This window comes from Danaus plexippus, chromosome 5, assembly GCF_018135715.1.
Source record: "Danaus plexippus chromosome 5, MEX_DaPlex, whole genome shotgun sequence".
Taxonomy (NCBI): Eukaryota; Metazoa; Arthropoda; class Insecta; order Lepidoptera; family Nymphalidae; genus Danaus; species Danaus plexippus.
The window spans coordinates 2,650,543-2,676,258 of NC_083539.1; the positions used below are offsets into that span (position 1 = coordinate 2,650,543).

Sequence of the window (25,716 nt, forward strand, 5' to 3'; positions counted from 1 at the left end):
GTAATCAGCACGGACTGCTTATTAATTTAACGTAATATCTATGGTGGTGATAAAATTTATACTAAAAATAACTATCACAGGAATAATTTGGAAACGTTACAAGTGTTATTTTTTATTCCACAAAACTGATAATAATCTTACAAAAGCACACTGATGTGACTCATATCATTCTTACGTTTGCAACTTGATTAAATATTTTCCGTACCACTGCTGACTTCAATTCATGAAGTAAGCGTTAATAAAAAAATAAAAACGTCATAGTTTATGGTTATTTAGATTTTTATATGCAATTAAAAGCAAAGATCTTAACGATACTCTCGATACTTTAAATATAAAATTCTGATAAAAAAAGCTTATACAATTTGCAATATGTAATTGTTTTATGAAAAAATGTGTAATTCAACGTATTTCTCTCGACATTTTATGAGTAATTACCATGCAGCTACAAACATGGAACGTCTGTTGGATGGAAGTAGGTTAGATAATGTTTTTATGTATTCAACCTAGTTCTTGATAAAAAAGTTTTACGCAACGAAAAATTAAAGTCTCTTTCGTAAGTTTTTTATTAGTGAATAAGGATTTCGAAAATAAATATAGTACTAATAAAATGATTCCATAAAAAAATGTCTTTTCAGACTGTTAATTGTAAAGTGTGCCAACACTAAACTGTTTAACCACATTCTGAAAAATTCTTAAATATTTAATTAATTTGTTTAAGCCTAGACTAGGCTCGAGTTCGAGGTTTGAACGTTATGGTAATATTGTGTGTGTAATGGAAACTTGTGGTATTGTTTGCTAAGAACCATGTTCTGTAGACTATACTTTAATTTACTTCGAATAAGAATAAATCACGGAATTCTTCTGGATCTAATTGTCAAAAATCCAGTAATTGTCAGCACGACGTGAAGTAATTACAAGGGTCACCGGTTTGATTACGGTAACAGACAATTACTACTTTCCGCTTAGAAATTCACTCCAGCTTGAAGTGACTTTCTGTGTATTTCGTTTAATTTTAAGAGCATTTTCTATATGTGTTATTGATATAACCTTTACATATATTTAGAAAAGTTATTTTTAAGATTTAAAATCGTATCTATTAATAGCATTACGTAATTTGGTTTCTTGTAAATCATATTATATCTTTTAAGTTGATGGATTAATCAAACAACTTGGTTTAAAATATATTTATAATACTTTCAAATGAATTGAAAGATTAGATCTTAGGAAGTATTTAGTACAATCATAATAAAATAAACAATAACAATGGCGAATGCACTATTGTTATCTTAATTTGTAGTAATACGTCGAGCGTATTTCATTCTAATTTCAACATTAATGAACATCTTTTATAACAACACCAATTCCATAGCTTTTATGATAATAGTTCAAACAATAGCTTCATTCATTCTTGTACCACTCACTCTGTAAACCGATTTCCGAGTTATAAAACTGCATTAACAGATCTTCAAAGAAGTAACTAGTAATAAAATATTGTCCGTATTCATTTGCCTTCTTTGAAACCTTTTTAGAGCGCTTTTAAATATTAATTATGTTAAAATATCTTCAGAAACCAGACAGTTTGTAGTAATTGATCATTAAGATATATTTATATAGTGGGTAAGTTTTGTTTTACTTTAACGTAAATTGCATTTATGTACAAATAAAATAATTAATATTTCTGCACCGTATAATTAAACGATTATTAAATTTAGACGATTTTTTAATGCTAATAATGCTAATGCTTTTGTTTTTAATTTTCATAGTAAATTAATTGAAATATATGAAAAAAATATATTTATGAAATTTATATTATCAAATATTTATAACTTAAAGTAATGCCACGTTGCTAAAGTAACAATGTTGTGTCTACAATTTATCTACTCTCGTCACTTAATACACTGTTGAACATAAAATATTCAAAACATCCTTATCGACCGTACAGAGTATATTGCGTAATGTAAGCTTTAATTATGTTTAAACAGAATATATAAGGGATGAAAATTTACTATCCGGTTTAAAAAAATTATTATTCCATAAAACCTCTGACGGTTAACGGGACAAAAAAAGTTCTTATGGTGAGAGTTTGCCCGACATGGACCGGGTCATGTTTTTCATAAATTAATGATCTCCAGGAACATATTGTTATAAATAAATAAAGTTGTTTCTGTTATCAATGGAAATCCTTACATCCTGATTTGTTGTATGTATTAAAAACGGAGTGTCTAATGATTAATTTGAGTCACTTTCGTTTTCTTTAGATGCCAATTTTTGATAAACAGTATGAAAACTTTAGTGAAATAGTTTGAAATGTAATGTTTTTTTGGGCAGAAACTTTTTAATTAATTTTTACACTAATCTCTCATAATTATTTCAATATTTGTTTATATATTAAAAATATAAATATATTTAAATGAAACTAATGTATTTTCGGATATACTACGCGGATTTTATTATTTTAAAACTACATAATCCCGAACCGTAAACCGAATAAAGTAACCGAAACGTCGGGATTATGTAGTTTTAAAATAATAAAATCCGCGTGGTTTATCCGAAAATATATTAGTTTCATTTAAATGAATAATACTCGCGAAAGTCTTAGATCTCATTATATAAATATATATTCTATTGTTGGCGCTATGTAAATTTTGTTAAATTTAAATGTAAGGAATGTAAATAAAAACTGAGGAACAAACAAGTAAGGAACAAATACAATGATGTTATTATTTTGATTACAAGAGAAGTTAAATGATACCAAGTGGGAATAAAAACAAAACATCATTTTTTCATTCTAATATCCTTAAGTAACATTATATATTAAGTAATATTATATCTTTTAGATTGAAATGAGACATTCACAACTCGTCCGCCCGTGATCACGGGCTGCAAAGTAACCGAAACGTCGGGAGTATGTATTTTTTTTTAAAAAACAAAATATGCGGAGTATAATCCAAAAAAAAATGGTTTTATTTATTTACCATGATTTAAAAATGGAAATGCGGTTCTGTTCTTCGAGGATAAATATTTATATTTAAAATTGGCCTTCATTAAGCGAACCATGTTTCGAGGCTTACACTTACAATTAATGGTTTCATTAAATTTAATCTTCCTCACTGGGATGTAAGGAGCTAACAAGCATCAATCATGTCATTTATCAAGCAGCACGTGTTTGTCATGTATTGTTTTAGGAAGTACTAAAATAGATATCAATCCATTATGAGAAGGCTTAAAACTGTTACTTTATATAATACATAATACATAATACAATCTTTTATTTATATTGTCAGAGAAAATTTCTTAGTAAAATACTTTAACACACGTGTTCCATATACACCTTAATCGGATTTCATATCCTGAAGATGTAAATTCGGAGTGCGTGTGTATGTTCTAAGGTAGATTCTATATTCTCTTCTGACAACAACGTATACTGAGAAAATGTCGTTGGTCTATTGTTAATAAACATCGATTTTCGCTACCAAATATGTAAATTAATACATTTTTATATTTATATTTATATGAATAATAAATAATATATGAAGTCGCTTTTAAACTGTGCCATAAAATATATGGTATGTTATAATTAATTACGATTTAATTCATGACTGTTAATTACTTATAAGCTAATGTATTAGGCTGGATCCATTTGTTCACAACTTGATCACGACCGCAATGAATGGCCTTATTGTGGTATATAAGGACTAATTAATTACCTTTTCGTCAATTACTTAATACCTACTATGTATACATTAAGTACAACATAAGATGCTTAAGTGGAAACGGACTGGCGATGCTTCAGAATAAGGGTCGTGCTATAATATACGTAATGTATGTAAGTAGGATATTAAAGTGGTCTGTCACTTGTTTTTAATTAAATCGGTGTGGGTGTTTAAACATTTTTTAAATTATTAAATAAGAGTCATGATATTTTTAAGAAAAGCCATGTTCCAAACCTTGTACTTCCATCACTATTTAATGGGTGAGAACAAAAAAACATAGACAAGATACTATGAATTTGCGATTTTATTCACCACTAACCGCAAAGTTATAGTTTAATGGGGGTGTCGTTATATTTTGCATCCATCATGTAAATGTATGGTTAGTCAATAGAATGAAATAAATATAGTCATTAATTTACATGAATAATTTATTTATAATTAATAAAACGATATAATAGATAAATAACCATGTTACTCGAGAAACCTCGTAATGCCTATCGAGTAAGATATTTTGTTTCATCATTAATTCAATTTCATTAGGAATTCCTGTTTTAATTTAAAGTGATTTTATTTAATAACTATACAGGGTTTATAACGAGCCAATTTTCCTCTTCGGTTAATAATTTTATAACATCCTTACCTCCTCACAATCAGACAACATTGGAACGTGATAAAATTGTTAGGATTATTTTTTTTATGGCTGTGCAACTGATTTTATGCACTTTTTTTGCATAAGCCCATGTTTTACTAAATTAAAGACATTGAAAACAATCAAACGTCAAATTTACTTGATCATACAAAACATGTTAGTTCCGGAATTGATTTAAAATATGTGTCAAATAAAGCATTTAATCAATATATATATTTGTCGTGGTCTAGTAACTGAAGCGCGAATACTATATGTTGGTAGAATTTCCAAAATTTACAGCTAACCGACCCGTAGTGCTGAAGCGTTAGGTTAAGCTCTGGGACTAAAAGGTGTTTTATGGGCGTGCATTACTTGAAATGTATTAACTTCAAACTTTACATTTTTATTTTTAAGATCATTTCCTTCATTATAATTTTATAATGATTATCAATTAAGGTATAATGTAATTTTCCTCATTTTTTACTGCCATCATTTTTGTGATTTTTATTAAACGTCACTTATAATTTCCTACATTAAAACAAAATTGGAATCCTTTAAGGAAAATGACAATTTAATAAATATTTTAATAACGAACTTCGTCTGCGATCATTGGAACTCGAATAACGTTAATAAAAAAGAAAATTAATGCAGAAATAGAATACAAAATTGACACTTATTTTGGAATTAAATTTTAACAAATTATATGTTAATGCTCAGTGGTTTTTCGTTATTTGTAAGTAATGTGCGTAAATGTGTAAATACCCACATTATTCTTTAATTTGCAACATACACTTATAAGGTGAAGGTGCAGTTCTAATGGACTTTTTTAAAAATAGAACTAATCTTTTTATAATATATATCTCAATACAAGAAGTGTAGGAATCATATGTTCAGGAGCGTGTAAGCTTAACATACAGGGTCTATAGAGGCAATTTTTTATTTATATCCGAGAGGACCTTTTAAAGTGGCTCTATCTATTCCCGATTTTTAAAAAGAATCTCTGTATATTTTATGTTAAGTTCACTGAAGTGAACTTACTGTTGGGTTGTTTGAAATAAGTTTATTTGATTGGCTTCTTTGCTAAGTATACATTTAATTTTTACTGTACGAAAATTAAAAAAGCGTATTAGGTACGGTCTGCTTGTCTACAAGAATTTTTTTTTTCAATGCAATGAAAACAATTTAAATTTTATATCATCTGGTTATTTGAGTAACATATACTTATAAGTGTTAATTAGTAACAAAATAAATTTGTATAATCTTTTAGTAAATAGTATTTTAATCACATAATATTTTATAGATGTACCTAAGAATTAAGTACGATACTCAAGCTAGAACGAAATTGGAATAATTTTATTAAAGGGTTTATAACTTTTTTAACAATACGCGGCGACATCTGTATCGCGAGAAACTTTCTGAAAAACACAAAACATGAATAAAAATGTTGTTTTATTAAAAGTTAATTCAACTCTTTTTAATCGCTTACTATAATACGAAGAAACTTGTACAGAGTTATCACTACTCTGTTGTATGTATTGAAATTATGTAAAACATGCTTTTGTTTCATCTACGAGATTATCAAGTTATGATAAAAAATGTAATACATACACTCCCTTAAATCAGAATAGTCATACTTTATTCAAAAGTTCCTTTATTCAAGAAAACGTATTCAGCTGAGAAATCTCATTTCATCCGTCGATTGTACTCTGTGTAATATTTATATGAGACAATAATACAATACGGCGTCCGATGACAAAGCATAGGAAGGATTTCACACAACCAGTACATTGAAAACTATGTGAAAGAAGCTAATATTTATATGAAGCGAATGGGCGTTCTTTATTTTATTTAAGTACTCCTCTTCTATCATTTGTAATGACTTTATGTACGTCTGTAAAAGCGCTGCATGCGAAACAACATTCATACGTCCCTTGAAGAAGATATTAGATTCAAGTTATATGTTGAGGAAATAAGAAAATCATAAACAATTTTATTCAGCTTAAAGGGGTTATGTCTTCCTACCCAGAAACATTTACGAAAAAGGTAGTAGCATAAGATAGGGTATCAAAATATAAAATAGAAGGTTAAATGTATTAGATGCTTAGAACAATACATCGCTTAAAGTAAAATGTCAATTGATTACGTGTTGTAGTTCTTGAGACTCCAGCAAACGAAGTTTTATATATACTAAATGAATAATATTCTATAAATAAATTTCTCTATTTCTAGTAGCTTTATTTGAGATAACTCCTGTGTCGTTAATTGAGGTTTTAGTGGATTTTAAAATGTTAATTTTATTTTGTAAGAGATGTTTTTAAAAAGAGCTGGCCACATCGCATCAAAACGATTGGAGGGGTATTATTTTAGACAAAAAAATTCATCGATACCAGCACGATTTGAACCAGCTCCGTCCCTATTATCCGGCATTATACATTTATCCTATATATCTTATATATCCTTATAATTATAGTGGTATTATATAAGAAACCTTATTTTTTATTAAAAAAAATATATATAAGAAATGATAAAAAAGGTCAACCGTTATTGAGGTTGATTACATTTGCTAAAGAACCCTCGCAGAGCAAGACTGACCTACACTCTCCCATTTTTTGTAGACCATTCATGAAAATATATAGGGCTGTTAATTAAAATGCAAATTGATATTTTTTAAGACTTTTACTTAATTTGTTTTTATTATTTTATATTAACTTTAATATATGTATATGTATTCTTAAAAACAAGATCAGAAATGACTTTTAAAAATAATGTTTGGCAAAATTTCATTATTAATTTATTAAATTTACACAATAATAAAAACGATTAAAATTAACTAAATTATCTTGAAATTAAATCTGGATAGTGGGTATAAAACAAACGAACGATTTAAAACGCACTCCGACAATAAACGATCGTATAATCTATCACACCAAAGCGGTTTACGAACGAAACAAGAGTCCTGATCTCTCTTTACGACTGCTTATATGTAGGTCGCCCGTCTCCTACCCTCTCTTATTTATTACTTATATTTACTTATAGCATATTACAACTAAACTATGGAAAATTCATCGTTTAATTATTTTTATATAATACGATAAAAGTTTCAAATAAACAGAAAGTCACGAACCTCGATTAGTAAACTTTACGAAGGATGTATAGTCGAGTGAAAGAGATCAAAGTGTTAGAAATTCGGGCTTCATAATTTGATCATTGATTGTTTTAGTCTGGGCAATTGTACTAAATTTTTTGTTTGGGGACGACGTTTGGTATAATAGAACTGATACAGTTTTGAGTTTGATCATGATCATATTGAATAAAATTTAGTTTTTCAAGCATGATAAATGTGGTTAAATCAATAAAACTTTTCTGTTCTTTAATAAAAAAAAGTTGTTTTTAAACTTTTATTTATATACGTTAATATATGTTAGTTTATTTTAATAAACGTTCTAATCGGAATATTTAAAAAATCGGAATTTATCATTGCTGAATTAGCTTTTAATTTAATTTAATTTAATATTTTTTGTGCAATTATTCTAATCCACTATTCCATTCTTTAGGTATGGAGGTACCTAAAATAAGGATGTAAATAACTTAAGTGAATTCTCCTTTAAATTCAAAAATAGTAATGAAATATTAATATTTGAATTGTTGTGAATAAATTTATAAAAAAAAAAATCAAAAGAAAATAATTTTTCAATGGAAGATACGAGTATCTATAATACTAAGATTGCCACAATAGATCATAATTTTGGAAAAATACTTACGAGAACAGTTTTCATTTGAGCTCTTCTTGAGCGTTTCTTGAGTGAATGCGACCCTGAACACAATATACCTGTACCATTTTTGCCACACAAAAGGAGCATTTTCCTCTGGGACATTATTAAGTTACGGTCCCTACCCGGCGTTGAATCTGTAATTTCACTAAACCACTTTTATACCAAGCTTCCAACTTTCATAAATTTACCATTTTACTTTTATACTTTCTTAAATAATGAATAGATACGCTCTGAATGATACTTTTGAATTGAATGAAATATATTTGTCTAAGTTATTATAAGAAAAAAAATTGTCAGTACAAAATACAGTTTAAGCTGCCATAATTCTAATTTATACAACGGTTACCTGTTAACAGCAGCAATGTTGAAATAAACGAAATAAATGATCTTGCCAACTGTGCAAATTGCAATTAATTATAGAGGTGCTTTAACTACTGAGAAATAATGTACTCTTGTACCATACATAACGTTTAACTTGCCACCTACATACGTCTTGTACATTCTCTATAATAGTCTCGCATTACAAACGTATTTAAATTTAATTAAAGGACATGATTTAAAATTAAGGTAATTGTGGTATTTGGAATAAGAAACGTTTGCTTCTTTAACCAGTGTTATAATATTACATAAATTCCAACAAATTCTATTAAATACTATATTTAGTCGTGACATTTAAGACAGATTTATTTAATTAATTATCACTGAAAGTACGGAACAAGCTTCAATTTGAATACAAATTCAGGGCACAATTGAGACAGCCATCAACTATGTCAAATTTGATTCAGGGAGCTATTTAAGAATGCTTTAAGGGTCGCATTTTTATATAATACTGGAACTTTTGTCCGATAATAATGTATAGGTACAAAAGTCAGAAAGAGAATTTTTAGTAACAAAAATCTAAACTATTTGGCTACCTGAAGACAAATATTGAAATAATTTTATATCCTATAAGAAATAATACTTACTAAATGTATGTGTAATAAATTAATCACAAATATTGTAAGAGGCTGCGAAACAAATTTTGATATGGTTGATTTCATTTTGTGTATCAGCTGAAATTGAATATATACTAAGTAAATCAAAGCAAATTGGATTATTTCATTGGAACAATGTTTCTATTACGTAAATAAAGTCAATACTATTGATTTATTTCATTAATCTTTTGAACCTAAGCCAACAGCACAGAAAACATCCAGATTTAATATGAAACGAGAAATACAAACACTACATATCCTTGGCCTATTGTTTGTTCTATGCGCGTATCATAAAACCTGAACGTCCCTCTTGCTGGCGACATGCCAATGGCTGTAAGGAGTCTCTTAACTATGGACTTTGTGGGTGGACCAAAGTTTTATTGCATTTCATTGTTATCCCATATTTCTTCTTTTGTTCTGACCCATAAAGAGACGCGATGCATAATATTCAACTTAGATGAATAGTTTTTTCTACAAATACATTGGCATTTATTTCATGTTGTAAGGAAAGCTTTTACATGTATTAAACAAACAACTCGTTCATAACAACCGAGAGAGTATGTCTATTGATCTTTGCTTTGGTTTGTCACGACTCAACCATGGTACGGATTACAAGTTCTAAGATTTATTTTTGCATTATAAACGACACAACGTGTATAGGATTGTTTAAAACGATATGCTTTTATATATTTTTCTATCAGAGTCTCTCTATTATTTCACCTTTCTTTTCTTTTTAAAAACTGATATATTCTTTTGTACAGCTGAACTGTTATTTTAATAAAGCCTGAAGAAAAGTACCAAGAACTTCTTACGTATCGGCGTAGAAAATTAATATGTCGGAAAGCCACCTCTATTATCATTTGTATTTTATAAAATCTCCTGCAAAAAGTACTGCATATAATAACGTGAATTATCCCATGACAGCAACCCAAAGTTTAAAGTATCCCGAGATTACTCCACGTTTGCGACGCTTGTTCTCGCAACCGAATTACTGTACACATTGTTCTACAACACTCTAAATCCCGTGCGGAATAATGAAACTTGATTCTTTTGTGCGTTCCCTTAATTACAGAGATCCAAGTGTAAGTAACTTTGTTATGGAAATATTTATATATTAAAAATTTCTCCCTTAAATAAATTATTATTATCTAATACGTTAAAGAGGAGCATTGCGTTTGATTTTATATTGTTGTCACATCAAAAAGTTTACATATAAGTAACATAATAAAATTATATGACATAAATTGTAGCATATTTTTTTATTATAAGATTTACGTATTGGACGGTTCATAAATTCATCGTAAGACTCTAAATTTAAGTTGGATAACGAGTTGAGTAAAGGTATAATTGTATAATATCCTTAGCCTTTAAATGCTTTAATTTGTTGTAATAACGATATATTAAAGACTGAAAATGTTACAAGAAAGGCGATTCAGAGGTCTTTTAGTAACATTAACCTTTCCATCGTCGGTTTAAATAAATACGCTATTGAAGTTAAAATCAAGCCACAGATATCGTTAAGCTTATTACAAAAAAATTCTTTTCCTTTCGTTATTCAATAGCACAAATTCATTTATGCAAACAGTAGTAAAATTTTTATAGGCTTAATGTTTTAAACGATTGTGATCTTAAATTCGTTGCACATTTTCCTATCAAGCGTGTAGAGTGCTCTAAATGAATCTCATTATCGATTGCCATTTTAGCATACTCCGTTTACGAACTAAGCGAATATCCGCAGTGCATTTAACAGGCTAACTACTACCATCAATTGCTATCGTATTAAAGGCAACGGACCTATATAATATATCTATATATATATAGAATAAGCGTATTTAGAGTGAGAGAGAACAAGATATTCCCCTTAAATATGAATCTTTCTTATATTTAAAGATAATCTCTCAAGCATAAGTCTGTTACTCGTTTGATAATAATGAAGGCAATCTATCTCAAACATCTATAAAAAAATGGAAAAGTTTCTCCGTTATAAAGTCGAGCGAAAAACCAATTAGACGAGATAAAAATTATATTTGCTGTCTACAATGTGCAAGACGCTTGTCCAGTTTTAATGGAGGTCATTTTTTGAAGCGAAACATCAGCTTAATTAGTTCACGCCGTTGCCATGGTAACTGCATCTTTAAAGCCCCCAGAATTATAAAGGATTTCATGCGAATAGTTTAGTAATTTAAGCTCAGTAAGAATTTTATAAAATTACATATTCTATAAATAATTTTTTTAATTAATGAAACATTTCAGAAAAGAATTTTTGTTTCTCTAAGAAAGAAAAGTATTTGACATCTGAATCTTTGTAAAAGTTATGTTTCCGAAAGTCTTTCGTTTTTCCTTGCCTTCCTTGGTCTTGCCGATACTAGTAGTCAGTTCATATACAATATAAAATGGAATATTTGTATGTTCATTGCAGAAAATTTGTTAACTTGGAAGATAATTTTACGTGCGAAATACGTACATATGTAAGACATACCACAACCACACTTAATTTCACTAAAGAGACTTATAGGAATGCAAATACGATAAACTATTGATTCTCTTCTGCAAACAAGCTTTAACTGCCATTCGGAGTAAATTTGCTGACCTCTGATCGAGTGGGGTCATTAACCATTTGATAATTCGTCTCTCTAATTCATTACTCGGTTAGTGAGTTTGAGATTTGTTTGTGTTCATTCATAACGAGGGCCTTATTCAAATTCTGATACCATTTCAATCTGTCAGGGCTTAAATATTTCATTTCGTATTTACTTTGATTAAGAGTAAATCTGGAAGGTTTCCGAGCTCGTTGAATTTAATAGACCCATCACTTTAGTAATTTAATAAGAACCTTGTCAAATTATAAGTGTAGTTTTCATTATTATACATATTTTTGTGTTTCAGCAAAAAGTAGTGTTTGTGATGAATTAAGTTAATATGTAAATGTTAGCTTAATTCACATAGTTTTACCGTCGGAGGGTCGCAAAAAGGGTTACGTAAATTACGTTAACATATGTAGGTTTCTTCCACATGTTTACGAGTACCTCTATCCAACAAACACATAATAATTCTATCTAGTTTTATATTAACTAGTCACGTGTGTATATAAAGTAATTAAATTCCTGATAACTGTTACGAGAATCTTCTTTTCAAAATATATAATTTAATTTTCAGCATTTCTTATTACACAGCTAGTTACAGAGTTGAAAAGTAAGAAGATTAGATATACTCAAATCGGTTGACTGTGACGACGATGTCATTACTAATGACTATAATTTATAAACATTGCATCTTACATGAATATAAATTGGCATAATGTAATAAGAATAAAACTTGTTAAATTTATTCCTCTTTACTTTATCAAACAATACATTTTCAATATTTCGTTTTAAATGGTTATAAAATGGTAAATTTAAATACACAATCAACAGACTCTTTGTGTTGGGTAAAGTTGTTGAAACGAAGCGATTGCTTTATTTCGACCGATGTTAATTAACATGACGATTAAATAAACTGACTGAATTGTGGAACTTCGACGCTCAGGTCTCAACTTGGAAACGAAAAAAAAAATGCTATAATCATATATCATAGTGAGTTAAATATTTGTGTTACAAAAGGAAAGGAATCATTCGTAATTATCGTTAATATTCACCGTGAAAGCTTTGAAAACTTTGATGTGTATGGTGCACAAAGTATTGATGTCTACAATGTTATACAATGATGTTATCCGGAAAAATTGTCCGATTACCAAGTATACCACAAAATAAACACAAAAGTAGAGGTATACAGATTATATTTTAAAGCCTTAAGTAAATTTAATTAGAAATAAAAACCTTGTTACAAACAACAAGAAAACAGAAATGTAGTGAAGTTTATTTTGGTAATGCTCCAAGAATAAAATGTCCAATTCTGTTTGTTTTGTAACGAAATTCTCACAGTTTCAGATAATTTATCTGATTAAATGAGATATTTTCTTTCAGAATGATATAATAAATTCAAAGAGCGACGCCTAAATCTATGAGAAATATTCAACGAATGCCCGATCTCCGGTCCTTTTATTTTTATGGTGTTCCCCGTTTCTTCAATAGAGATGTTATTTAACACAAACATATATTTAGTATTTATAAAATAATAATAAAAAAAAACTTAATAAAAACTTTATAATCGTTAAAATCCACAAATTCTGTTATAATGTAAAAAATAAGATTTGCTATTTATGGTTATGGTTTTTGAAAATTTTTGCAGTTCCTGTGCAATTACTTCTCAACCTTTTTTTACATTTGCCTCATTTTTGTTACAACAACAGTTTTAATTATTTTGTACATTATTACGTAGATTTGGAATTTCGGGGGATGACGGGAAGAATGTATTAGAAAAACGAAAATAAGGCTGGAATAACTCTTCCTTTTTATATTATTGACATGGTTCCAAAAAATTTATTGCAGTTAAAATACAAAAGGTTTTCGCGGAATTTTCCTGCTCGATTCTTGAATCAGCACAAAGATATTATATATGTTTTCTTATCGTCTTATTCCATCTTTTGTGCGAAAGATTCCATACTGAATAAATTTCCTTGAAAGGTAATGTTATGTAGTATTGTTAAAAGTTCCTGAAGTATTTGTGCGTATTTAAAAAGTAAAATATAATATTATATGGGATTTGTTAAATTATTTTAAAAACATCGAGAACTTTATGCACATTTTTATATTAAAAGATTCTCGACGATAACCAAGCCCGGATAAAGATCTTAAAGACTACAACCTGTATAAGAGACGGAAACAGGTTAACAAGTTTTTATAGCTCTGTTTGTTCAGAAACGATAATATAAAATGACAATCGATTTTGACGTTGCTATTAAGAAAATCGAGTCACGCTTCGCGGTGAAGCGATTCCTGTAATTGCTCTCTGCTTCTCGTTTAAACTGGGTATTATTTGATATTAACTCACCTCTACCAAACCGTTTATATCTTTGGATTTCCCATGATAGTTTTGATCATATTAATGTATTTAATGATAGTCTTCATCTTTCTAGATAACAAATAAAACAAAAATGTTTAGTCATAATACTGAAGTATTAAATATTTTTTGTATTACCTTGATACATGCAACAGAAAAATATATTCCGTTGTTTTTAATAAATTAAAAATTCAATTATATTAAAATTTTATTGGAATATTGAGAAAAATCCTCTTTGCTTAATGGAATAATAATCAAATAACTCAAAGTCGATTTCATATAATCAAAACAATCAGGCCAAATTAATTGAGTTCTCGAATTTATGAAACAAAAATTATAACTTTAAGGTATTCAGTTTCACTCGTCTAACAACAAATATTAAATATAGTTATTGTGTTATGATTTTGAAATTTAAGTTATAAATAGTCCTGATTATATTATACTATCAGATATGAGTAATATAAGAATAAGTAGGGACCTTCACGGGTTTCTATAATAATCGTGTTAATGTCTTAACCGCTAGCGTTAAAGGAAATTTCTTGAAACCCTACAAGCTAGAGTTGATTGTTTGACTAAGAACCCGTACTAAGTTTGTAGAGATATAAAACCATATTTATATGTGAACAAGTAACATATGATATATATTGGAACACGTTAATATTCTACAGGCCAACTATGAGCCTACGTGTGTTGTTAGTACTTTTTTTAATGGTTATAACAGTCTCATGAACTCTATACTGGTTTATGTACAGGATTTTAATCATCATTTATTATGAAACACGAAATTATATCTTCTTCTGATGTCGGAAAGTACTGAAATACAATTTTTATTGCTTAATTCATAGGAATTGAATTAAACGGATAATTAAATGGGTATTTTATCAAAAATGTTAACAGTTCTAGTGTCATGTCTATATTCTTATCTTGTAAACATTTGGTTACTGATTTTTATTTTGATTGATCTTAATTATAGGTTACAAAGAAAAACTTAAAATGGAACTATGTTTCTTGGATATACTACGTGAAACCACGTAGTAAATTTCATTTCAACTCGTCTGCCCGTGATCACGGTTGCTGTAAAGTAATCGAAACGTCGGGAAAATTTAAAATATAATAATTTTAAAAGATTAATTACTTTGTAACCCTCTTTATGACATATAGTTCTTTGATATTTTCTATAATAATAAATTCCTAGACGTTTTCCAGCTAGTATCGTTTCCAGGTTTTCGTACCAATTAAATACATAATAATGTCCAGTGACTCATTTCATTACAACTCTATGTAAACTTCAATAATAATTAATATAAATGTGTAATCTCAATTAATAATGTAAACAAATAAAAGGGAGGGGTTTCTCTAACCGTAATTCAAAATTAAACTACTGCGACACGAAACTTAAGATATAATCTTAATGTAACGTCCGAGGCATGGACTCAAGATTCTATTTTGTAATTACAAGCCAAAAGGCGATTAGTTCGAGCTCTACTAAAAAGTTTGAAAGTTTACACATTTCTGACTACACACTTAGGAGCTATTAAAAAAGTTTGTATCTTTATATAATATTAAAATGTAACACTTATTCACGACATTTTCATTTTAAGCAAGGCAGTATTATAAAAAAATATAGATTGACTTTTTTTATTAATGAAAATTAATATTTTGTGAGGACACTTAGGTATTACACGACGAATAATATAAGTCGTTAAGCTTCATGCTAATATGGCTGTATACACGTCACTATGTACGGTTTGTCCTTCATCGTACACATTACTCTAATAACGTTTGGTGGCAGCGAAGGATGCAAGAAAAATCAGTTTAGAAAACTGTATTCAATTAACAATTAAGGCGTATATCTCACTACTTGCTAAAGCGGTGTCTTTAAGTCGACGATTGACTCCAGACTGAATATGTTTTAAAAACCATTTCCCATTTCCACCGATGGTGTAAGGCGTACAGTGTCGTCTTCACTTTATCATTCCCACCGATGGCTCAGAGTCAGCATCTGGTACTTAACACGATTGTTGTACTATAAATTTATTCCCCGGTTATGATTGCGTAACTCACTACCTCAAAATAAAAACAAACACAAAGAAAATCCTCTCTTTATAAAGCGGGCTCGGCGAGACAACCCAAAAATTTGGAGTAAATTTTATTTTATTACTCACAACTTAATAGTTTTATGGGTTACGTAATAAAATATTAATGTTACCTTTACAGATTACAAAGGATCTGAGACTAGAATCACACAACCATCCGGTGGGTACCTTTTAATACTCAGAATCATTAACTTAATATTTATGACATTAATCAAATAATGATCACTATACTCGCTTTGGCTCGTTGATAAAAATAGAAGAAAAAGGTCGATATTACATAAAAATTGTAATAATTTATCATTATGCGTGTTTGTATTGCTTCATATTTTGTATATAGTTAGTGTGCGTGATGTTATAAGAAAACCTTATCAAGGTTCAAGATGGTATTTATTAGGGAAGCCATTTCATAGGAATTGGTGGCATTAATTTACTGTCAGACTCGTGATAGTTCACAAAATTAACATTCTTTCATACATTTATACAATAAAATAACACTATTGTTGTTTATTTAATATAATTTATTCAACTTATACTGCTACATCATTAATAAAATCTTGCGTATTCTGTATGATTTGTTTCCGCAAAGAGCATTCAAATGAGCTTTACGTTTGTGTTGTGTTTGTTTCTTGTTTCATAATACGATTTAAGAGTATATAGGCGGTAAACTAGAGAGATACTAAAACGGCTTTTATAAGTTTTTTTTTATGTAATCGTGGTTACTTAAATTGACAGGACAGTATTTTTATGAGTGTCTTATCTCTACTTAATCTCAAATAAAACGGATATCAAATACTGTTTTTGAATTTATATATGCATATATTCAATTTAATTTAGATAGTAATTTGATAAGCATAAAGATCAGATTCTTGATATCCTCCAACAAAATTAATCAACACCACAAGTTTCGTGTGAAATTCTAAGACGTAATAATACGAAATGTCTTTATCTTTAAAAGCCCTAATAAAGGCGTGTTCCAATCCCTACCATCCGGCCATAATTGGTTTAGCAAAAGATTAATGTTGGAGAGAATTTATGTTGACTTTACAATAGTGTCATAGTAAATCACATCTTTAAACATGGTATCCGGCGCAACGGCTAGGTATTCAGGTAAAGGTACGCCAATATTTCACAAAAGTGACCGCCGGTGCTGTGTGATTGGGCAGTGTATTTAAATTAGCAGTTGGGTACCTATACTTGTATGCTAAAGATTTTTGTTATTATTCGTATTAAAAAAAAAAAAAATAAGGGGTCAAATTCTTTTGTTTTCTATTACATTTTTTTATGTAGATATATAAAGACGTAATTATAACTGATTGCTGTTTGTACGTAGAAGATATGTTAGAAAAGTTAGTGGGACCTTCATTAACACTCAAATAAGCCATAATAATAATTGAAAATATTATTGTCTGCTTGTCTGTTCCACACGCTGACTTCTTAAATGCCTTATTCTAATAAAAGGTAATTTTCATTGACATATTATCATAATGTTTTAAGCCTTTTTCAATAATTACTTCATGTCAACTGACTAATAATAAAAAAATATGCCAAATAGTGAATAACGTGGAACATTTAATCAACAACATTATTGAACTATCCGCATATATATTATTTCTCTGTTCAGTAGCTTTGGCTAAAACTTTACTGTGTATAAAGTTATGATTATAAACTATAAATAATTATTTATAACCGAAAACGAAGTTAATTTTTTTAATAACCAATATAAGTAGACCTTAAATATAGATCATCAATAACCCTTAAAGTTTTGAGCTTTAGCTGGAAATTTTAAGGTTGTACACAGCGTTTCCTATAAAACAAGATAAAAGTATCGCCGCTAATCTATGATTTGCAGCTATTCGCATATTTTAGTATTTAACCTATATATAGCCTTATGTAGCACTGTTCTGTATTAGCAATCCTAGCATATGCATATAGTATGTTTCGATGCCCAATGGCTATACGTTTAATATCGTGTATAGATAAGTATTATGTTAATAGGAGAAACATAAAAACAATGTCCAGTCACTATTTCACCATACAAAGTCGAGGGTATAGATAGTAATGTTATATCAATAAAAATACTGACTTTCTACGACTATAATATATATATATACAGTTTACACCTATGTAAATTAATTCTTTTATTTTGTTGCCTCTGTTTGCTTTTTATACTAAACTTACTCTTTATTTAAGATTATGTAACTAGTTTTAAATGAAATGTTTATTTCATTTGAAATAAAGTTCTTTTCAAATTCTATTGCAAGCATTTTATATATTTATTTTTCTTATAATCAAAACACGAACATTTTAAATTGACTTAAGAAATAATTTGCGTTTTTTAATTTACTAAATGGATACTTACATTAGAGTTTTGTCGGTTTAAAGTTGGTGACAAAGTTTCATTTTATGTAGATAAAGCTCAGTGCAAGCGGATGTCCTTTGTTTGCGATACACTCAGCTACACGCTTAGGTAACCACAGCTTACCTCTACGTTGCGTTTTGGTAAATATTATGTGTCCAGTTCCGTGATTAAAACAATATCAGTAAATTTTGCTCCGTACGGGTTATGCAGATTTTACCCTAGGCTTATAAAAAAACAAGTAATATAACTAAGATTGTACTATGCTTAAAATCAAAAGCAAGAAGTAAAAATACAATCTTATAACAAGTTTTATGTTCACTAACTATTTATATATATGTATAAGGAAAGAAAGTCCAATGCAACCGTTTTAGTTATTTAGTTAACAAAATGTCTTATGAACAATAATATCGAATTAAACACAAATGTGTAAAAAAGTCAGTTGAAAATTGTGTCGTACCGTCACTCCTCTTATGGCAACTTATTTGGGGTATAAATTGAAAAGGCGAATTTAATTATATGGGAATATAAATGGCATGTATTTTTACCAAAAATTTACTATTTAAATACTACATACTCACGACGTTTTTTTTCATTATGACAAAATAACAAGACTTACTGACATACATTTTCATCTCGTCTGGCCGTGATCACGGTTGCTTGCAAAGTAACCGAAACGTCTTGAGTATGTAGTTTTAAAGTAAAAAAAAAAACTCGTATATCCAAAAATGTAAGTTTTATTCCAGTAAAGTTTGCTATAATTAAGCTTATATCAAGTATTTTCGCCAATTTGTTTTAAGTAATTTTGACAGTATCATTACTTCAGCACTGTCAGAGCTATTGTCATTTCTTTTAAAAGCTTGAAACACAGAAATAAAATGTAAGCCATAAGGTAAATTAAATATTTTTTTACTGGAGTATGAAATATTTAATGAAAAATTTAATTAGGAAACGTTGTTGAAATTGATGGATACATTGGCACAATATATGATTCAACTCGTTATTTTTCGAAATATAACTGGTGTTAGTATGACCTACTGAAGTTGATGGATGGATCAATCAAAATTTTTCCAAAAAAGTATCAGTCAGTTAAACATCGTATTTTTGCCGATCAATTTCTAAACATATACCTGTTATTTAAGAAAATGTGTTCTAATTAGGAAAATCATCACATTTATATAAAAATACACATCACAGGAAAAAAAACTTTACAGAAGAGGTCCAAGCGACCTTCAGTTAGAATCAATTACAATTAAAAATTAAAAAAACTTTAAGAATTTCTGTAATTAAAAAATACTTTATTGACTGTGTTCATAATAATTTTTTAGTTAATATAATCTTTCCACTAGGCGCAGTATTGTACCTTTTTTTTTTTTTTGATGACGCAGGGAAACTCTTTTTAGCAGTATTGTACCTGAACTAGATCTATATATTTGTTTTAGTTATGTTTAGTTGTGTTTATGACACTTAAATGATGTAGAAAATGTTAATTTTAATTGAATCATTTTGTTATTTGTCAGAAATTTATGATTTTTACCACAAATTATTCTGTTTAAATTTCTTTATATATTTGAGGTTATTTTATGTACAAAATTCTTTACATAGAAAACAAAAATAAAAATATTGTAAAATATCCTGTATGCCTAAATTGATAATTATTTGGATATTGTTTAAGATTAATTTGCTTTAAATGCTTCTACAAAACTTTTCAAAAAATCTATTTGCATTCAAATTTAACTTGCAGATTATCTGTTAATTTTTATAGACTATCCGCGTAGATGTCTTATAATATATTGAACATCTAGGTATAATTTTTAATTTTCTTTAAAATAATCGCTGGTACATATATGTCGATAATTTTGATCAAGCATTAGTGGTCTCAGTGATAATTCAAAGTAGATTATTAGTGAAAATATAGAATTGAATAGTTACAAATTCCAAAACTGAATTGTTATCTCCCTTGCTTAAACTACTCCTGATACTTTCCACTTAGCAAATCCGTAGAAAGTGAAATTAGTAAGTTGTTAGAGATCACAATCAGCTTCGAAAGGAAAATGTACTTTTGTTTCATTATTATTAATACACTTCAATTTTACATAAACATAAATATGTTTAAATTTACCATTAACAACTATAATTTCATAATAAAAAATGTATAATTTATATCCATCTTTACATATAATTGTTCTAATTTTTCCATATTACTTAGTAATTCATTAGTATTTTTCTCTTTTAATTTATAATTTCTAACATAATCTATTATGCTATAAATTATTCAACATAAGATTCCGTTTTATAATATTTTATAAACAAAAATATCGCAGGGAAAAAAGAGAGGAATAAATTATCTGAAAACCTTACGAGATAAAACCATTTATTTGTTTTTCATTTACAAAATAATATTTGTTAAAGCAAATAACTACAAAATGTTTCTCTTGAAAAAATATCCCGGTAATCTCCAGATCCTAAGCCAAATATCAAAAAGAGTCTCAAAAAAACTTCCATAAAACATTTTATGAAAGCAGATTGAGATAAAGATTAGCGGCTTATTATTGAAGATGGTTAAAAATAAATCGCCTTTCACTGAGAATTGTTTTCTATTAATCAAGCAACAGATCCTATCAGTGTTCGGCTGTAAAACTGAAAGCCCTTGTACTAAATTCTTATGGGTTAGTTTTTTACGACGTTAGAACGATTAATATCTCAGTGGAAGGAGCAATAAAAATGTATTGGCTATTTTAGTAAAAATAAATATTAAGAAAGAATCTTGGACAGAGATCAATTAAATATTTAACAATTAAGTGTTAGGTTACGTTACATTTCGAATGATTCGTGGTTTGTTCAGTATGATATATTTAGTAGGTACTTATAAACGTTATGAGTTAGAAATTTTTTCTTAATGTCTTTAAATTTTTATGACTAAGCCGCCGTACTAGTTAAAAGACAATGCTTTTGAAAATGAAAAACCTTTCTACTTTCCGCATCTTTCGGGAAATATAAATATACTCGTATATCCAATAAATATCAACTAATGACTGTGTTAAATGATAAATGAGGACATTTTTATGTGTATGTGTACTCTTATGAGCAGTATTGTTTATGAGTAGGTAGAATAAAAATGTGTTATTATATATTTCATTTAATTTTTCATCAATGAATTTTGTTATCAATTAATACTTAGAGCTTATTTTATATATTATATAAAAATTCTTAATGTTCATAAACTTTCTGAATATATTACATTATAAAATTTCACTTACGCTACCAGATGCTGTTTAGCCGTCATCACTGTTTAAAAGTTTTTAAATATGACAAGGAACAACTTATTCATTGCTTAAAAATTTAAATTAGTTTTGTTAATGGAAAAAATGTGTCTTGATTTTAATATTCTATATTATAAAGTGTTACTGTGAAGATGATTTGAAAATAGATTAAGTCACTTCATACCTAAATAATAAGACAGAAATGCTCTCCAATTATTACTCTGTGTGTCACGAATGTATATCTCTTAAATGAAACTAAGTTTTTTATTTTTTATAACTACAATATCCCGAAACTCATCTCGTCTGCCCGTGATCACTGTTGCTGTAAACTAACCGAAATGTGGGGATTATGTTGTTAAAAAATAATAAAGAACGTATAGTATCCAAAGACTTAGTTTCATTTAGTAAATCTCAGACATCAGAATATGTTTCTTTACTATCAACCTAGAATTTTATTATAATTTAAATAAAACCTTGTAACCATTTGCCGAGTCTAATGGAGAGTGACGTATTAAATTCTTGACGTAATTCTAAATCATATCAGTGCAGCAATCTTGAATAAGCAATTTGAATAATACAAATTTTTAATTTAACATAGCAACACAATATAAAAGTTAGAAAAGGCTTAAGTTTCCTTTAATGTGATTGAGGAATATTTCATCTTTAACATCCGGTTGTGTGGACGCAGTTGTGGAAGGCATACAGTGGGTACAAATACTTTGGATACCGAAGTGAATCCAATGTATAAACGCTACTGTAGAACTTCCCTACGCTGTAGTTCGAACGTAAATAAAACTTTACCGAATGGTATGCAAAATATAGCCAATAAAATGCTAATTTCCGCGGCTGATAGAGCAATACTATGTCACCTCTTGGGAATACATATTCTTGATTTTATATTACATCAAGATAACGTGGATTTTTTTTGTTTCAAACCAAAAAATATATATATATGAATAGCATTTTAATGTCTTAAAAGAGTCGTAGCGTTGAATGAAAAGGCCGCATATTCCATTTTTCTATTTTAATAACTAACATTAATACAAATATTTTTGTAATGTACACACTTTAAATATTCTACCGCAATATTTCCGCAGGATTGTTGTTGAAGCAAAAATATAATTATACTAGAGAGGACATGTAAATTTGTTATGGTCTAATAAAAACACTTCTAAAGTAAAATTACAGCACTTTTATTTAATAGCTTTAATAAAGGCATTGCGGTCATATGAATTTTTAAACTGTTGCTGAAAATTGAGAGAATTTTATACATATGCGTATAAATTGCAAAATGTTTCAAACCGATTTCTCGGTAAAATTCAATCGCTTATGCAATCACGAAAACCTTAAACATGATTTTTATGAAAAAAATAATTAATTATGATATTGGTAATGTTTGACGAAGATTAGTTTTTTTTTTTGTACTTTAGAGACTGAAGTTTAAACGTAAACTAGTTTTCTCAACAAAATTTTAATTGAAAATGTTTTTAATTACACGAAGCTGGTAAACATTGTGGCTTCACTTTCGATTTTAATTTAAAATAAAATGAAGGTAATACGTGTGTACAAGTTTTAACATGCGGCTTTGTGGTTTTAATAATAAAAGAACTGTATTTACATCTCTCCGAACCCCATAATTAAGAATGTAGTAATAAATGGAATTTAAAATTGAAAAAATAAAGTATTACTAAAATCAAAGAGACATAGTAAATCGATTTCAAGTTACACTACAATTTCAATGTAATAAATACAGGAATTCAAGTTTTATTAGCCATAGGATAAACGTTAAGCAGATAAGTGTTTATTAACTTAAATATATTGAGCACGCTTAAAAGCCATTAAATCGCTAAAGCTACTTGAATAGAATTTCGTAATTTTGTTTTGTTTAAAAATAAATAGAATAGAAAGGAAAGCTTCCCAAGAGTCCATTTGAAACAACATTACGGTTTCAATCCCGGGTCAATGTTCAAGAGCCTGTGTTTATAATATCTTTTAATCTTACTTAAGGGGACTTGGGACAAGACATATTTAGCAATACTTTATTACACTTTTGTGCTTGTTATGTGTTTTTTTTAAATTTCATGTAGCATGAAAAGAAATAGTTTTCAATTTCTCAAACTTCAAAGAGAAACAAACAATAAAACAATGCTATATTATATTAACATTAACGTAAATTGTACTTCGACATATTATATATTTAGATAATGTGTTCCGAAACATGGTCATTACTCAAAATGGGATCTAGCGCAGTGTTTTAAATACTTTTAAACAAGCAACGCTAACTTTTAACTCGTACCGAAAGCACGAAACAGACGCAACTGCATGTAACCCTATGTTTACTATTAAGTAAAAGGTACGAGTACTGAGATTCTATGACAAAATCAAGGCTATAATGAAAGGAAAGCTTATATACAAACAAAATACATAATAGCAGTCTCCGAATAGTTGAAAGGAGGTTAAAATTAATATAATAAAGTGTGTTAAAAACTGTTTTTTTCTTCATCAACGATATGAGAGAGAAATTTTGAAGCATTTAGTATAATTAGATTACCATCACATGTAAGTACATGAAATCGCTAGGACTTATCACTTGCGTATAGATAGCCTTGTAGCCTGATAGCAGCTGCTATACGGATAGTATCAACGTGAAAATGAGATCACGCCTGGATAATATTGACGATAAAACGCGTATCTAGCAAGTAATACCATAACTGCAATATAATATAAAGGTCATATGAAGAAATTCCTTGTTCGCTGTTGTTCTTAGAGGAAATTCCTTGAGAGTTTCTGTTAGATATGCAATAAGCAAGGTATGCTTTATGAATGAATATTGGTTTGAGTTGGATTAACCCAAGCAATATTTTAAAATATGCGTATTGCATTGTGTTTATTTTTACAACATAATTCTTTATTTTTCCCGTTGTTCTGTCCTTTTGATTGTCTATTGTTTCAGTGTAGAACAGGATTTTGGGTTCCTTTTATCAAAAAACCGTTTTAGTCAGAAGTCTATACTAATCATTTGCAAGCATTAAGAAGTTTGTGTAATCATATACTCGGTATGTATTAACTTCTTGGTATTTTAAGATCTTCTTTTAATAATTTGATAAAAAGAGACTTATGTTTAAAATTGTAGGTTTTTTTGTTTACTTAATATAACAAATTCGAATTATAATCTACTGGTCACTGCTTCCATCGTATGTTTTGCTCTACGGTTCGACCTTTGCATATATACTCGTCGGAATCAATCTAAGTGATTGACATAACTAAGATATTCAAGTTAAATAAATTGTGAAAGGTGAAATTTATGGAAACAAGGCGTAATTCAAGATTCGAATGATTTTATGTAAAATCAATATTTAATTTAAAAATTCATTGTTCATATTAATATTTTAATAAATAATAATTTTAGTAAAGGCATCAATGAGACGGGTCGTTAATTGTTACAGTTTATTAATAGTTCTTTTGTTTAATTTTTCATTAAATTTAAAAATATTTTCAATGTATATATGGACAGATTTTATAAAATTACCTTGAATAAATAATGTTGCAAACAATTTTTGTTATTTTAAGGGTATTTTATTCTATTGTTAGTGTTTTCACGTATTTTTCTTTTTGAATCTTGATCTGAGGTTTTATCTTGGGAATGAGAGTGGAGATTGTTGTATTGTAGTAAATGTTACAGAATGTAGAAAGTCAATTTTCAAAAGATGGTATTCAGTATATTTTATTCAGATACAGTTAGTTTTTAAACAAGATTAAAGAATTAATATATGCAGTTTACTCTAAAAAACTATTAAATAATGTTGTAAATATATCGTAACTAACTATCCTTAGTTTGAATCTCTTATTTAAGAAACGTAAGCAACGATATAAAAAATTACTATTAGGTATATCCTTATATGGAACGAAGGAATATTGTGCAAGGAGAGATTTTACAGGATATTATTTTATATGAAGATAGAACTTAAATTCAGA

At 28.3% G+C, this 25,716-nt stretch overlaps 1 protein-coding gene across 2 annotated transcripts in view; it reads left to right on the forward strand.

Annotated features, from left to right (window-relative positions):
* The window catches only part of LOC116768973 (angiotensin-converting enzyme-like), an 84,495-nt gene that overhangs the window by 48,243 nt on the left and 10,536 nt on the right, over positions 1-25,716 (forward strand). Inside the window, exon 1 of one of the 2 annotated variants that reach the window (XM_061529369.1) lies at positions 16,265-16,282. The exons of the other annotated variant lie outside the window; for it this stretch is intronic. The gene's annotated coding sequence lies outside the window, so the exon portion shown is untranslated. Of the gene's footprint in view, positions 1-16,264; positions 16,283-25,716 lie in introns of those variants that run through there. 2 annotated transcript variants of the gene reach the window in all.